This window comes from Eleutherodactylus coqui, chromosome 2 (genome assembly GCF_035609145.1).
Source record: "Eleutherodactylus coqui strain aEleCoq1 chromosome 2, aEleCoq1.hap1, whole genome shotgun sequence".
Taxonomy (NCBI): Eukaryota; Metazoa; Chordata; class Amphibia; order Anura; family Eleutherodactylidae; genus Eleutherodactylus; species Eleutherodactylus coqui.
In genome coordinates, this window is record NC_089838.1 from 194,958,133 (window position 1) to 194,972,090 (window position 13,958).

The window sequence follows — 13,958 nt, forward strand, 5'->3', positions numbered from 1 at the left end:
TGTGTAGACTGGTTGTCAGTTTCCTCAGTGTGTACGACTTTCTGTGACAGGATTGCATCATCATCTATCAAATCCCTCCTGGCAGCCCTCTGACACCACCTTTGCGCACCAAGCGCCACCCTCCTATGGTAGTTCCTCTGTATGTTTCCTCCATACCTAGAATGCTGTTGAAAATATCATTTCGGGCCTATCTAAGGGCCCAGAAGAGTAGTCCTATAGTAGCTGAGTCCATATAATACTTAGCTGCAGTTATAACCCCCCTGATTTACACTAAGGGTGGCCATACACATTGGATGTGGATCGGCTGAACCTGGTGATGTATGTCGGACTCTTGGTCCTCCAAGTGCAGCTAGGGAGATAAGACCCTGCCAGATGTCCATGTCTGTGGGAAAGACTGGTTAAATGGCTGTTGGATAAACGTGTATTTGACTGACAGCTATCTAAAATGAACAGACAGGCTGTTTATACTATCTGGGCACATTTACAAAAGCTTTTACACCAGCATTCTGGCATAAAAAAGTTGCACATTTTTACACAAGTTGTCCTGCTTTTTACGCCAGCCTCTTCACTTTTCTGAAAAGTGTGTAAGCTTGTCAACGGGGAGTGCGGCTGCTCTGGAATGACGAATTTATGTATGACTTACGCCAAAAACTAACAGAACGTTTGCCAGAAATTTCCCTGTAAGTGCACAGAGCTGCCCAGATGCACCTAATACACGAACAGGGATGAGCCTCTTCATATATTAGGTTGATCATGCGCCGGGGTACATTATACAAAGACCAATGGTCTTAGTAAATGCCCCCTATGTGTGTTGTGTGCAGACTCTGATGTATTTCTATGAGGTTCAGCTCCATACTGCTCGCCTCTACCTCCTGCTTGTGAGAACTGTCAGGGAGAAACGTATTGCATGCAGGAGCTAGGGAAGACAACTTGGAGCTTTATGACATAGGAAGTACTCTTCAGTGTTAGGGGACTAAAGTTCTATGCCACTGATTTATCACTTGGTGCCCTTAGCAGTACGATGAGACTTCACCTCCAATGTCTCTGGCAAGCCAGAGATATAATAGTGAACATAGACTGCATTAGGGAAACCATGTCAGAGATAAAGAAGGAGCCAAGTTGACAGACAACCCATAGATGACACAGTAGCTAAAGCTGGAAAACACAAAACATATACAAGAGCGTCTGCACTATTTTTTTTAAATAGTTTATGCTATGCTACATAGGCAAAAAATTGACAGACTACTTCTTTAAGCATTCTATTTGAATAGAGAATTAACATCATATAAATAAAAAGTTGTACAGGGTAAGTCAAGAATAGATATTCCAGGTTTTATGTAGATTTAAATGTTGTAAACATATGTTGTGCGTAATGGCATTTACCTTTAAAGAATACTAAACAAGCAGTATATTCCCAGCAGTAGGGGGCTGCCTGCAGCTTCTTGACTATTGTACAACTATAGTCCCCATGCAATATAAATGATAAATCAACAGTACATGAAGAACCACAGGAATCTGTGTAAGGGATCATTCACACAAGTGTAAATTCGTAGCATATTTTTTACTTTTTTTACGCACATAATACGCAGTGAATAGTGCCCATTGATTTCAGTTGGTTCATTCACAGTTGCATATTTTTCAACCAACTTTCAGCTGAGTGAAATAAAAAAAACCCAGCATATTCTATCTTGGTGCTTATTACGTATCGTAATAGCCCATTGAAATCAATGGGCGTGTGTAAATATGTGGGTTGCACCCTAAGGCAACAGAGAAATCTTAAGTAAAGCAATTCTATCCACTCTTGTCATTCAATCTTATCAGTATATGGTGTTTAATCTCAACAATACAATTTCACTTGCCATGCGGTTTCATATTGCAGCTGTCACAGTTTCTTGTAGTAAGGTACATTGACAAAGCAGCACAATGAAGCTATTTAGTAAGTAGTATACGTAGAATCAAATGCCTAGTGCACTCAATTATGAATCAATGTAATGTCCAAAAATAAGAGCCAATATTGATAACAGTTCAAAAGGCATATTCTCTACTGTGTGAGAGTTTAAACATTGTAAGGTTATTCTGCTCTATTCACATCACTTATGGGTTCAATGTTTGGCATGCCCCAGATGTAGTTAATTATACTAGTAATTATTAGGAAATTGTAGCACCAGTGTTTCTGGTGGCGCAATGCGGCACACAGCACTGCTACATACAAGTCAAGCACACAGCACTGCTACATACACGTCACACACACAGCACTGCTACATATATTGTCCATCCCATACAACAGGGATCAGAAGCAGCACGCATATATAATATATATTACACTTAAGCTCGGCCCAAACAACCAATCAGGTTGAATCTGGGAACCCAAACAACCAATCAGGTTGCTGGAATTGTGAATCAGAACTAATGAGGTTGCTGGAATTGCTCCATAGTGCTGAGCTTGAGAGTAAGATGCTAATATGCAAGCAGCACAGTACTGGAGATGAAGGACCTGTGATGATGTCCCCATCATGCTCCGCCCCTGACTGTGACACTCATCTGGAGTGAACTACTTACATGCACCACCCCTTATCACATGACAATGACATCATCAAAGGTCCTGCATCCATGTGCAGATTATGGACAGACTACAAACCCCCTGCGGCCTCAGTTGCTAAGGAAAACAAACAAACACTTAGCCGGACAGCAGCTGTGTGCATACAGGACCTGTGATAATGTCACAGTCATGTGATCAGGAGCAGAGCATGTAACTATCTCACTTGGGATGAAGGACCTTTGAAGATGTCGCCATCATGTGAGCAGGGGCGGAGCATATAAGTCACTCACAGACTTCCTCACTCACTCGCGCACGGACGGGCTGGTCGTCTTTGGTTGTTTGATAAGCTGTGCTGCTGAAATCCATTATTGACTTCCATTGATTTAAGAAAAAATACAGGCAACATCATGTTATGCAGAAATAAGTATCAAGCTATTTTTCTGATTTCAGTTTAAAGGAAGCCTGTCACTTGTTTTGTAGCTGTAAACCCAATGTAACATAGTAACATAGTTCGTAAGGCTGAATGAAGACAATGTCCATCTAGTCCAGCCTGTCTAGCCTCCTGTTTTGTTGATCCAGAGGAAGGCAAAAAACCCCAAGAGCAGAAGCCAATTAGCCCTTTTGGGAAAAAATTCCTTCCCGATTCCCTAATGGCAATCAGACTGTTCCCTGGATCAACCCCTAATAGTTCCTACCTGCCTGTATACCCGGATTAACAAATAACCTTAGATTTATAGCCTATAATATCCTTCCTCACCAGAAAGACATCAAGTCCCCTTTTAAACTCCTCTGAGGATTTTGCCATCACTACATCCTCAGGCAGAGAGTTCCACAGTCTAACTGCTCTAACAGTAAAGAACCCTTTTCTATGTTGGTGATGAAATCTGCTTTCCTCTAAACGTAGCGGATGTCCTCTTGTTACCGTTGCAGTCCTGGGTATAAACAGATCCTGGGAGAGATCCTTGTATTGTCCCCTCATGTATTTATACATAGTTATTTGGTCGCCTCTTAACCTTCTTTTTTCTAGAGTAAATAGTCCCAATTTGGATAGCCTCTCTGGGTATTCCAGTCCCGTCATTCCATGTATTAGTTTAGTTGCCCTTCTTTGAACCCCCTCCAATACCGTAACATCTTTCCTGAGCACCGGTGACCAGAACTGTGCGCAGTATTCCATGTGAGGCCTGACAAGTGCCTTATATAATGGAAGGATAATGTTCTCGTCCTTCGCCCCTATACCTTTTTTAATGCATCCCAAAACTTTATTTGCCTTTGCAGCAGCTGACTGGCATTGGTTACTCCAGTTTAGTCTACAATCCACTAGTACCCCCAGGTCTTTTTCCATTTCACTTTTCCCTAGCGGTACCCCATTAAGTGAATATTGGTAACATCCATTCTTGCTGCCCATGTGCATAACCTTACATTTATCAACATTGAACTTCATTTGCCATTTTTCTGCCCAAGCCCCCAGCTTATCCAGGTCTGTTTGTAGCCGCACATTGTCCTCCGGTGCATTAATTATATTGTATAATTTTGTGTCATCTGCAAATATTTATCAGGTCGTTGATAAATATATTGAACAGAATGGGGCCCAATACTGAACCCTGTGGCACCCCACCAGTGACTGTGGACCAATCAGAGTATGAACCATTTATTACCACCCTCTGCTTTCTATCATTGAGCCAATTTTTAACCCAATTACACACGTTTTCACCCAATCCGAGCTGTCTCATTTTGTATATTAGCCTATTACGTGGCACTGTGTCAAAGGCTTTAGAGAAGTCCAGATCTACGAGATCAATAGATTCTCCCTGGTCCAGCTTAGAGCTTACTTCATCGTAGAAACTGACCAGATTTATCTGACATGAGCGACCCTTCATGAATCCATACTGGTGAGGAGTTATTCCCTTGTTCTCCTTGAGGTGCTCATCGATGGCGTCTCTCAGAATCCCCTCAAAAATTTTTCCCGTTACTGAGGTGAGACTTACCGGCCTGTAATTACCAGGCTCACTTTTGGTCCCCCTTTTATAAATTGGAACCACGTTGGCAATGTGCCAATCCAATGGTACAACACCGGTCTTGATAGTGTCTAAAAAATATTAGGTATAGCGGCCTAGCTATCTCATCACTTAGTTCCCTTAGTATCCTTGGGTGTATTCCATCTGGGCCTGGCGATTTATCGATTTTAATCTTCTTTAACCTGTTCCGCACTTCCTCCTGCGTTAGGTATGACATATTTTGCGAGGGGTTTATTTTATTCCCCTGTATCTCGTGTGACATTTCCTTTTCGTTTGTGAATACGCTTGAAAAGAAACTATTTAATAGATTTGCCTTCCCTCCATCATCTTCAATGATTCCTCCTGCATTATTTGTTAAAGGGCCAGTGCTCTCCCTGCAAATCCGTTTGCTGTTAATATAGTTGAAAAATAGTTTTGGGTTGTTTTTGCTCTCTTTGGCGATCACTCTTTCAACCTCCTCCTCAGCAATTTTGATCGTATCTTTGCGTATTTTGTTTTTTTCCCTGTACGATTTTAGCGCTTCTTCGCTACATTCTTGCTTTAGTAGTTTGAACGCTTTCTTTTTTTCATTTATTGCCCCTCTTACCGTCTTGTCGAGCCACATTGGTTTCCTTTTAGTTGAGATTCTTTTATTTTTAAAGGGAATAAACTGCTCACATGAGGTGATTAGGATCCTTTTGAACTTTTCCCATTTGTCCTCCGTAATGGCATTTTTGAGGATGTTGTCCCAATTAAAGGAGATGTCTCGAGGAAGCAGTTAAATTTTTTTTTTGCCCAGTCCCCCCCATTAAGTACACATTACTAAGCCCCCCTGTAAATGACATTTCTAGCTGGTTTGTACTTACCGTTCCAGCGTTTCAGCAACTTATAAAGTTTTCTCAAGATGGCCGCCGGCTCTTTTCCCCGTCGCTCGCTGCAGCCCGACGTGCGCGCTCCCGAGACGCCGCCAGCTGTGTCTCCATGGCAACCGGACGCATCGCAGCCGCCGACCAGACGCCCCGCAGCCGCCGACCAGACGCCCACCGCCAGGCAGCAGGTAAGGCGCTAGCCCCCGGCTCCCCAGCGCTAGACCCTCAGCCCAGGTGAAGGCCCCGGAGCCCAGCGCTAGGTTCCGGAGCCCAGCGCTAGTTCCCCCGGCCTAGCGGCGGCCCCCCCCGGCCTAGCGGCAGCCCCCCCGGCCTAGCGACAGCCCCCCCCCTGGCCTAGCGGCAGCCCCCCCCGGCCTAGCGGCAGCCCCCCCCGGCCTAGCGGCAGCCCCCCCCGGCCTAGCGCTAGTTCCCCCGGCGCAGCGCTAGTTCCCCCCCGACCCATCACTTACCTGGGACGCTTCTCCGGGGTTGCTGGGCTGGGCTGGGCTTCTCCGCTGGGCAGCTCCAGTTTCTGCACCTTCCTCTAACAGAGGATGGTGCAGAATGGCCGCTTCAGCGCGCTCCCGAGCAGTGACAGCTCGTCTGCGCATGCGCAGAAGAGCTGTAGCGGGGAGCACACTGAAGCGGCTCGTGCTGAATAGAGAAGACCGGACTGCGCAAGCGCGTCTAAAAAAGCAAGCTGCCGGCGAATTTAGACGGAACCATGGAGACGAGGACGCTAGCAACGGAGCAGGTAAGTGGAATAACTTCTGTATGGCTCATATTTAATGCACAATGTACATTACAAAGTGCATTAATATGGCCATACGGAAGTGTATAACCCCACTTGGTTTCGCGAGACCACCCCTTTAATGTTACCGATAGTAGTTCTAAGCTCATCAAATTTTGCTTTACTAAAGTTTAGTTTATTTGTCGCTCCCTGATAAGGCTTCTTATTGAATGACAGCTGGAAGTTGATTATATTGTGGTCACTGTTCCCCAAATGCCCCTCAACCTGTACCCCCTTTATTCGGTCCGGTTTGTTAGTTAGTACTAAGTCCAGAATGGCCCTCCCTCTAGTTGGTTCCTGCACCAGTTGGTTCAGGTAATTATCTTTAATTACTCTCAAGAACCTATCACCCTTGTGAGATTTGCAGGTCTCATTTTCCCATATTATATCTGGATAATTAAAGTCCCCCATTATAATTACTTCGTTGCGCTTTGACACCTCTTCTATCTGCCTTAATAGTAAGTTTTCAGTTTCTTCTGTTGCTTTTGGTGGTCTATAGAAGACCCCTATCAGGATTTTGTTATTTTTTCTTCCCTGTATTTCTACCCACAGAGATTCCACCTGTTCGTCTCCTACACCTATGTCCTCCCGTAGTCTCGGATTTAAGTTCGATTTGACATACAGACATACCCCTCCCCCTTTCTGATTCCTTCGGTCTCTTCTGAAGAGATTGTAAATTTGCCGCCCAATCACACTTATCATCAAGCCATGTTTCCGTTATTCCAACTATATCATAACTCTCATCAGCCATTCTTGCTTCAAGCTCACCCACTTTACCAATCAGACTTCTTGAATTCGTGGTCATACAATTGATATCGTTATTTTTGTTTTTTAAATTCGTTTTGTTGCTATTCGTACTATTGGCTGACCTCACACTTCTAACTGTACTAACCTCCCCGCTCGACCCCCATTCCCATTTCTTTGACCCAGGTTGCTAGCTACACTGGCTACCCCACTATTTATCTTTTTGCCCTCCCCCCCAGTCCCTAGTTTAAACACTTCTCCAGCCTTCTAGCCATCTTCTCCCCCAGCACAGCTGCACCCTCCCCATTAAGATGCAGCCCGTCCCTACAGTAGAGCTTGTAGCCGACAGCAAAGTCAGCCCAGTTCTCCAGGAACCCAAATCCCTCCTTCTTACACCAACTCCGGAGCCACTTGTTTACCTCCCTAAGATCCTGCTGCCTTTCTAGTGTGGCTTTAGGTGCAGGTAGTATTTCCGAGAAAACTACCCTGGAGGTCCGCGCCCTAAGCTTGGACCCTAGGTCCCTGAAATCATTTTTGAGGGCCCTCCATCGACCTCTAATTTGTTCATTGGTGCCAACCTGCACCATGACCGCTGAATCCTCACCAGCCCCTCCCAGTTATCTGTCAATCCGATCCGCGATGTGTCGAACTCGAGCGCCAGGAAGACAACGCACCGTTCGACGATCCCGGTCTTTATGGCAGATTGCCCTATCTATCCCCCTAATAATTGAGTCCCCCACCACTAGGACCTGTCTAGCCTGCCCTACGCTCCCCGTCCCCGTCTCACTGGAGCAGTCATCCCCCTGGCGTTCAGAGGACGTGTCGTGCTGCAGCGGTGCTGGCTCTGTAATGGCATTCCCCTCATCTGCCAATCGTGCAAACTTGTTGGGTTGTGCTAGTTCAGGACTAACCTCCCTGGTTCTCTTCCCTCTATCCCTCCTTCTTTCTGTCACCCAGCTTCTTGCCTGCTCCCCCTGCACTTCCGTACTACCATCCGCCCCCGCCTCTACCCCAGCGAGTGCCTGCTCAGTGAGCACCAAACTCCTTTCCATGATGTCAATGGCTCTCAGTGTTGCCAGTTGCCCATTTAGATCCAGGATTTGGGCTTCTAAATGTGCGACATGCACGCATCTTGCGCAACAGTATGCACCCTCGATCGGCTGATCAAGGACCGCATACATTGCACAAGTAGCACACTGGATGGCATTGCCAAGCATGGAGCTCATCCTAATGGGGATCTACAATTTACTTGTGGAAGTAGTGAAGATAGATTTGTTCACACTCCGCTCACACGCTGCCCCCTGTGCGCAAGCGCTCGCACGCTGGCCCCTGTGCGCAAGCGCTCGCACGCTGCCCCCTGTGCGCAAGCGCTCGCACGCTGCCCCCTGTGCGCAAGCGCTCGCACGCTGCCCCCTGTGCGCAAGCGCTCGCACGCTGCCCCCTGTGCGCAAGCGCTCGCACGCTGCCCCCTGTGCGCAAGCGCTCGCACGCTGCCCCCTGTGCGCAAGCGCTCGCACGCTGCCCCCTGTGCGCAAGCGCTCGCACGCTGCCCCCTGTGCGCAAGCGCTCGCACGCTGCCCCCTGTGCGCAAGCGCTCGCACGCTGCCCCCTCTGCTCAACCGCTCGCACGCTGACTCTTGCACGCAACAGCTCACACGCTGACTCTTGCACGCAACAGCTCACACGCTGACTCTTGCACGCAACAGCTCACACGCTGACTCTTGCACGCAACCGCTCACACGCTGACTCTTGCACGCAACCGCTCACACGCTGACTCTTGCACGCAACCGCTCACACGCTGACTCTTGCACGCAACCGCTCACACAACAAAGTTTTTTTTTTTTTTGCCCCCCTCCTCCCAAACACTTAGACCCACAGACACACACACTTACAGTAGGTACACAGAAGACACAACTAGGACACACTAGATACACAGAAGGCGCACACCAGATTCACACACACACACACACACACACAGAAGATACTTATCGGCTCCTGTTGCAGCTCCTCCACAGTGACGTCACCTGTTCTCCCGGCGGCCGCTCACTCTGCCCTCCTGCTGCTGCTACGGGACCTGTTCTGCTTCTGTACTCCTCCTGCCGGCTCTTCCTCGGACTCCTGTCACCTCCGGGCGCCGGTATCGGCTCCTCCGCTGGTCCGATGTCCCCTTCTGCCCCTCAGACCCCCTGTACAATGTGTGATGTTAGTGGATTCACACAGAACAGAAATAAAGGTATTTATGGATTCCACTTGTCAAGATATTAACCCTTTTGTTTATCCAGGGCCATATGTAAATTATCTTTGCACTGCCAAATGGGCGGTCCATCGTTGCCTTCAGTCCATGTTCTCTCCCAGTGTTTGAAAAACCGCCCCTTTCCGTTCTTAGTGATGTCTCCAGCTCCACCCACTGGAGATGTTCCATGTTGCATCATCACCTGGTTTGCACCACACTAATGATGGCAAGGACTGATGTCACAAGCCTGCGCCATTGTCTGTGTGGCACAAGCACGGTGATAGTGGAATACATGACGTATCCAGTAGGTAGAGCTGGAGACATCACTAAAGAAGGGGGATTCAAACACTGGGGGGAGAGAGCCTGGACTGAAGGCAGTGGTGGACCTCCCATTGAATAGTGCAAGGTTAATTTGCATATGGCACTAGATAAATATAAAGGTTATATATGGATGGTGGAGTGACGGACAACAGAAATAAAGGTATCTAATATATTCCACCTTACACTGTACAGTACATTCAGTTAATAGCACGAAAAATAGATGACAAACTTCCTTAAAGAAATATAAATGTATGTATACAGAACTTTTGCCATCTACAAGCTTATATACACTCTTTGTAAAAAGGAGGAATTGTTTTGCTGCAAATCTCAGCATGTAGTTACATCTCGGGTAAATATGCAAATGATTAGAGTTGTGGCGTTAAGATAAATAGTATAGCCACCTGAAGCCCTAAAAGTGGTTTCACTGTTGTCCTATAAAAAGGATCTCTGAGGCTACTTGTGTACAGTTGACTTCTTTTTTTGCTTGTGTAGAGATTGTTTACTACTAGACATGCCTTAATGACACAATAAAAGAGATTTTGCACAGTTAACAGAGTTTGAGAGGGAGCGCATTATTGGAATGCAAGAAGCTGAATGGTCTGTCGATGAATTGCCCGCCACCTGGGCCGTTCTGACAAGACTGTTGGGAGGTGTTGGGACCAGGCTCGGAACGCCCTCGACAGACCACCAGTAGAGAGAATTGTCTGACAAGCACGAGCAGCTCCAACTGTTTTGCTGTCCATCATACAGAGACAGGTAGCACGATCTTTACAGGCCTCCTGTCGAAGCCATTTCTAGATGCTTGGCTGAAGGATTTGGTCTCACGGCACCTATTATGTGTACGATCCTTGACACCCACCTCCGTCTTCGTTTGCAGTAGTGTTGTGAATGATGAAAATGGACTGCTATGGAGTGGAACCTGGTTGTCTTCAGCGATGAATCCCAGTTTAGTTTGGGTGCTCACGATGGCTATGTACATGTCCAGAGACTTAGGGGTGAACGCCTCAATCCTACCTTTCCTGTGGAGCGGCACACTGCTTCCATTGCTGGTGTGATGGTCAGATGGCCACATGTATTGTTTTTTCATGGCAGGGCTTCCAAGAGTACTTTTGTGGCAGGATAATGCTCAGCCACACACAAGGGTGTCACAGCAATGTGTCCACAACATTGCCACATTTCTATGGCCTGCCTGGTCGCCAGCTGTATCACCAATAGAATGTGTGGGACCATCTGGGATGCCAATTTCGACAGCCCATTAGTTTGCACGATCTAGAGCAGTGATGGCGAACCTTTTAGAGACCGAGTGCCCAAACTGCAACCCAAAACCCACTTATTTATTGTAAGGCGCCAACATGTCAGGGGGCGAGGCTTATTTTTACCCCCGCCATTCTTAAAAGGACAAGGCTGTTTCAAAATAGGCAGCGTGCAGATTTTGACTTTTTTTGGATGCGGAAATGCTGTAAAATTTGTCACGGAAATTTCCTGCTGAGGACATTCTGCAGCTTTTCCACCTCGTGTAAACATATCCCAGCAGTGATATTGACCCCCCCAGAGCGGCCCCAGCAGTAAGGGTGACTCACAAGAGCAGCCCCAGCGGTAATAGTGACACCGCACCGTGGCCCCAGTAGTAATAGTGACATCCCACAGTGGCCCCAGTAGTAATAGTGACATCCCATAGTGGTCCCTGTAGTAATAGCGCCTGCCTCTGAGACCCAAATCCCCCCCCCTCCTCTGCTTGGTGCTGTTGTTGCCACTGATCCCACAATGTGACGTGCTGCCGGACACCTCCCCTCCCCTGCTCTCGCGGAACCAAGTAGGAGACGTCAGAGGAGGGGGAAGGAGGATCCCGGCTGCACACTGACCTCACAGCTGCGGCACCCCTGCCGGTATTTACTAATGTGGTGAGCGGCCGACGGCTGCGAGTGCCAACTGGGAAGGCTCTGAGAGCCGCCTCTGGCACGCGTGCCATAGGTTCGTCACCACTGTTCTAGAGAATCAATTGCATCAAATGTGGACTTATATGCCACAAGATAAGCTATTGAAACCTGTAGGCCTCCATACCTGCCCGTATCACATCTAGTATCCAAGCTAGAGGCGACCCAACAGGGTACTAGAGCCTCCATGCCCGCCTGTATCATATCTTGCATCCGAGCTAGAGGTGGTACAACAGCGTACTAGAGCCTACCTTCAAGGGGTCAGTTTCACACAATAAATTATCGTTCTGCTCTGATATTGTACTCATTAATATCAACGTTTTAATCACATGCAAAGTTTCATTAGATTTCGACAAACTCCTTCTATGGTCTAGATTTTTTTAAGATCAATGAGTGTATATTCTACAATTTCTCATAAAAGGTCATAATTTTTTAACGGCTGATTGCATGCCTTTGAATGATTTTTTTTGTTTATATGAATGCCTTTGCTGTGTATCATTCATTACACTGGTTACCTGTTTTGTTTTTTTATTTAATATTCGCTTGCTAATATGTAAAGCTCTCCCCATTGCTACATTACCATCCTTCTCTTGTCAATCTACCTACTCACATGGTATAGATAAAATATTGATAGCTTAAGGCCCTTTTACACGCAACGATTATCGCTCAAAATTCATGGACAAAACTGAGCGATAATCGTTACATGTAAATGCGGGCATCGTGTGATTTTTTAAATTTTTTTATTTATTTTATTTGAACAATGGATTTTGGCTCACTTAAAATTAGAGATGAGCAAATGTGCTCGTTTAGGACAATTACTCGATCAAGCATCGCTTTTTTCGAGTAACTGCCTACTCGGACGAAAAGATTCGGTGGGTAGCAGGGGGGAACGGGGGAGCTCTCTCCCCCACCCCCACTCCCGCCCCCCGCTCACCTCCATTTGCCCATTAACACTTTATGCAAATAGATCGCTAAATCTTTCATTCGTTTGAAAGATTATCTTTGCATGTACAAGGGCCTTTAGTCAGAGACTTACAAAACTCCATCTCCCTTACTACATCTTCTCACTCCTGTCTCCAGGACTTGCTGTGCTGTACCCATTTTATGCTACTGTCTCCCCTCGTCATCACTTTTAAGCCCCATAAACTACATTATGGGGCTCAAACATGATTGAACAGGGAGTCCAGGGACCTGTGTCTGATGGTTGCCAGATTCCCCTTTCCAGCACTGTGTCCTTGCAAGTTGGGACTCTTTTTCAGTCGGCACTGTGTGGGCTCTCCTATTCATCTCTATGGCAGAGTGTGCAGTGCTGGAATGAGGGTCCCGGTGAGTTTGAAATGCTTCTCCATAGACTCCCTATTCCCTCATGTTTTGAGCCCCATAACGTAATGATAGTGTCATATCCACTTCAAACGTGGTATAATTGTCAACCAAAAAATAATCCCTTTGCCACTGTACACACCACAGTACCAAAAAAGCAAGCTCTAAGTAGAAATGAAAAACAAATGAGAACTTTCCCAAATGGCTTTAGCAGGTGACAGTCCCTACCTGATAGTGAATGACTCGTCCTGATAAGGGGGCACTCAGTATCCCTGTAACCTATAACTAAAGATAAACCCAGCACAAATAAACGGACTCTACTACAAAATAAACCACCGTGCTTATCTTGAAGAGTAGCTGGGAGAAACATAGAACCGTTGCAGGATGAGCCACAGAACTCAGCAATGTTAACCTCCACCTGCTGAAGGAGACTACATGAATTGAATAGCACAGAACCACGGCATGGTGTAAATAAAACCCCTTCCTAATTGTCTTCAGGTGTACTCCTGCAGGAACAGACACCCAAAACACCTCCCACCAGAGTTAGAGGAAAATGAAAAGAAATCCAAAACAACCAGCAGAGTGAAACTCAAACCGACATAACAGACAGGTTCCCTTTTAAAGGGGTTTCCAGCCATACACAAGTATATTCCAACTGATAAATTGTAAAAAGACAAATCAGTCACTTTTACAATAAAATCAAATCTCTTCCACCTCTTGCCTTCATCTGATTGCCAAACACTATAATAAAACTCTCAAAAGTGCCCTGGATAAAGCAACACACCCATGCTCTGACCCTCCTGACATTGTGTGCAGCAACGCTAAAACACACTCCAAACACATTTCCTCCAGTGGTGCTCTAGATGTGCTGAAAGCCTCTGGAGAAAAATCACAGATCTCTGCAGATTTCCTCTATTAGAGGTTCAAAGTCAGAATTTACAAGTTTGCCCTTCACTATTGCAAACAATCCTATTTTACCACTCACTCCCTCACTATCCATTAATCCAAAACGACTCTTTGATACTTTTCTCTCCTTTCTTAGCCTTAAATTACAGTTTCCTATGTTGGATCTCATTGCTGAGATACACATACAACATACATGCCTAAATACAAATGACACAAGAAGAAAAAGCCAATAGTCAAAAGTCCAACCTTTTTGACTAGTGGCTACTGGCTTTTTCTTCTTGTGTCACTTGTATTTAGGCATGTATGTT

The 13,958-nt window shown here is 46.3% G+C and overlaps 1 protein-coding gene across 2 annotated transcripts in view; it reads left to right on the plus strand.

Moving 5' to 3' along the window:
- LRGUK (leucine rich repeats and guanylate kinase domain containing) overlaps nucleotides 1-13,958 on the plus strand; it is an 87,557-nt gene that overhangs the window by 36,308 nt on the left and 37,291 nt on the right. The window lies entirely within an intron of this gene.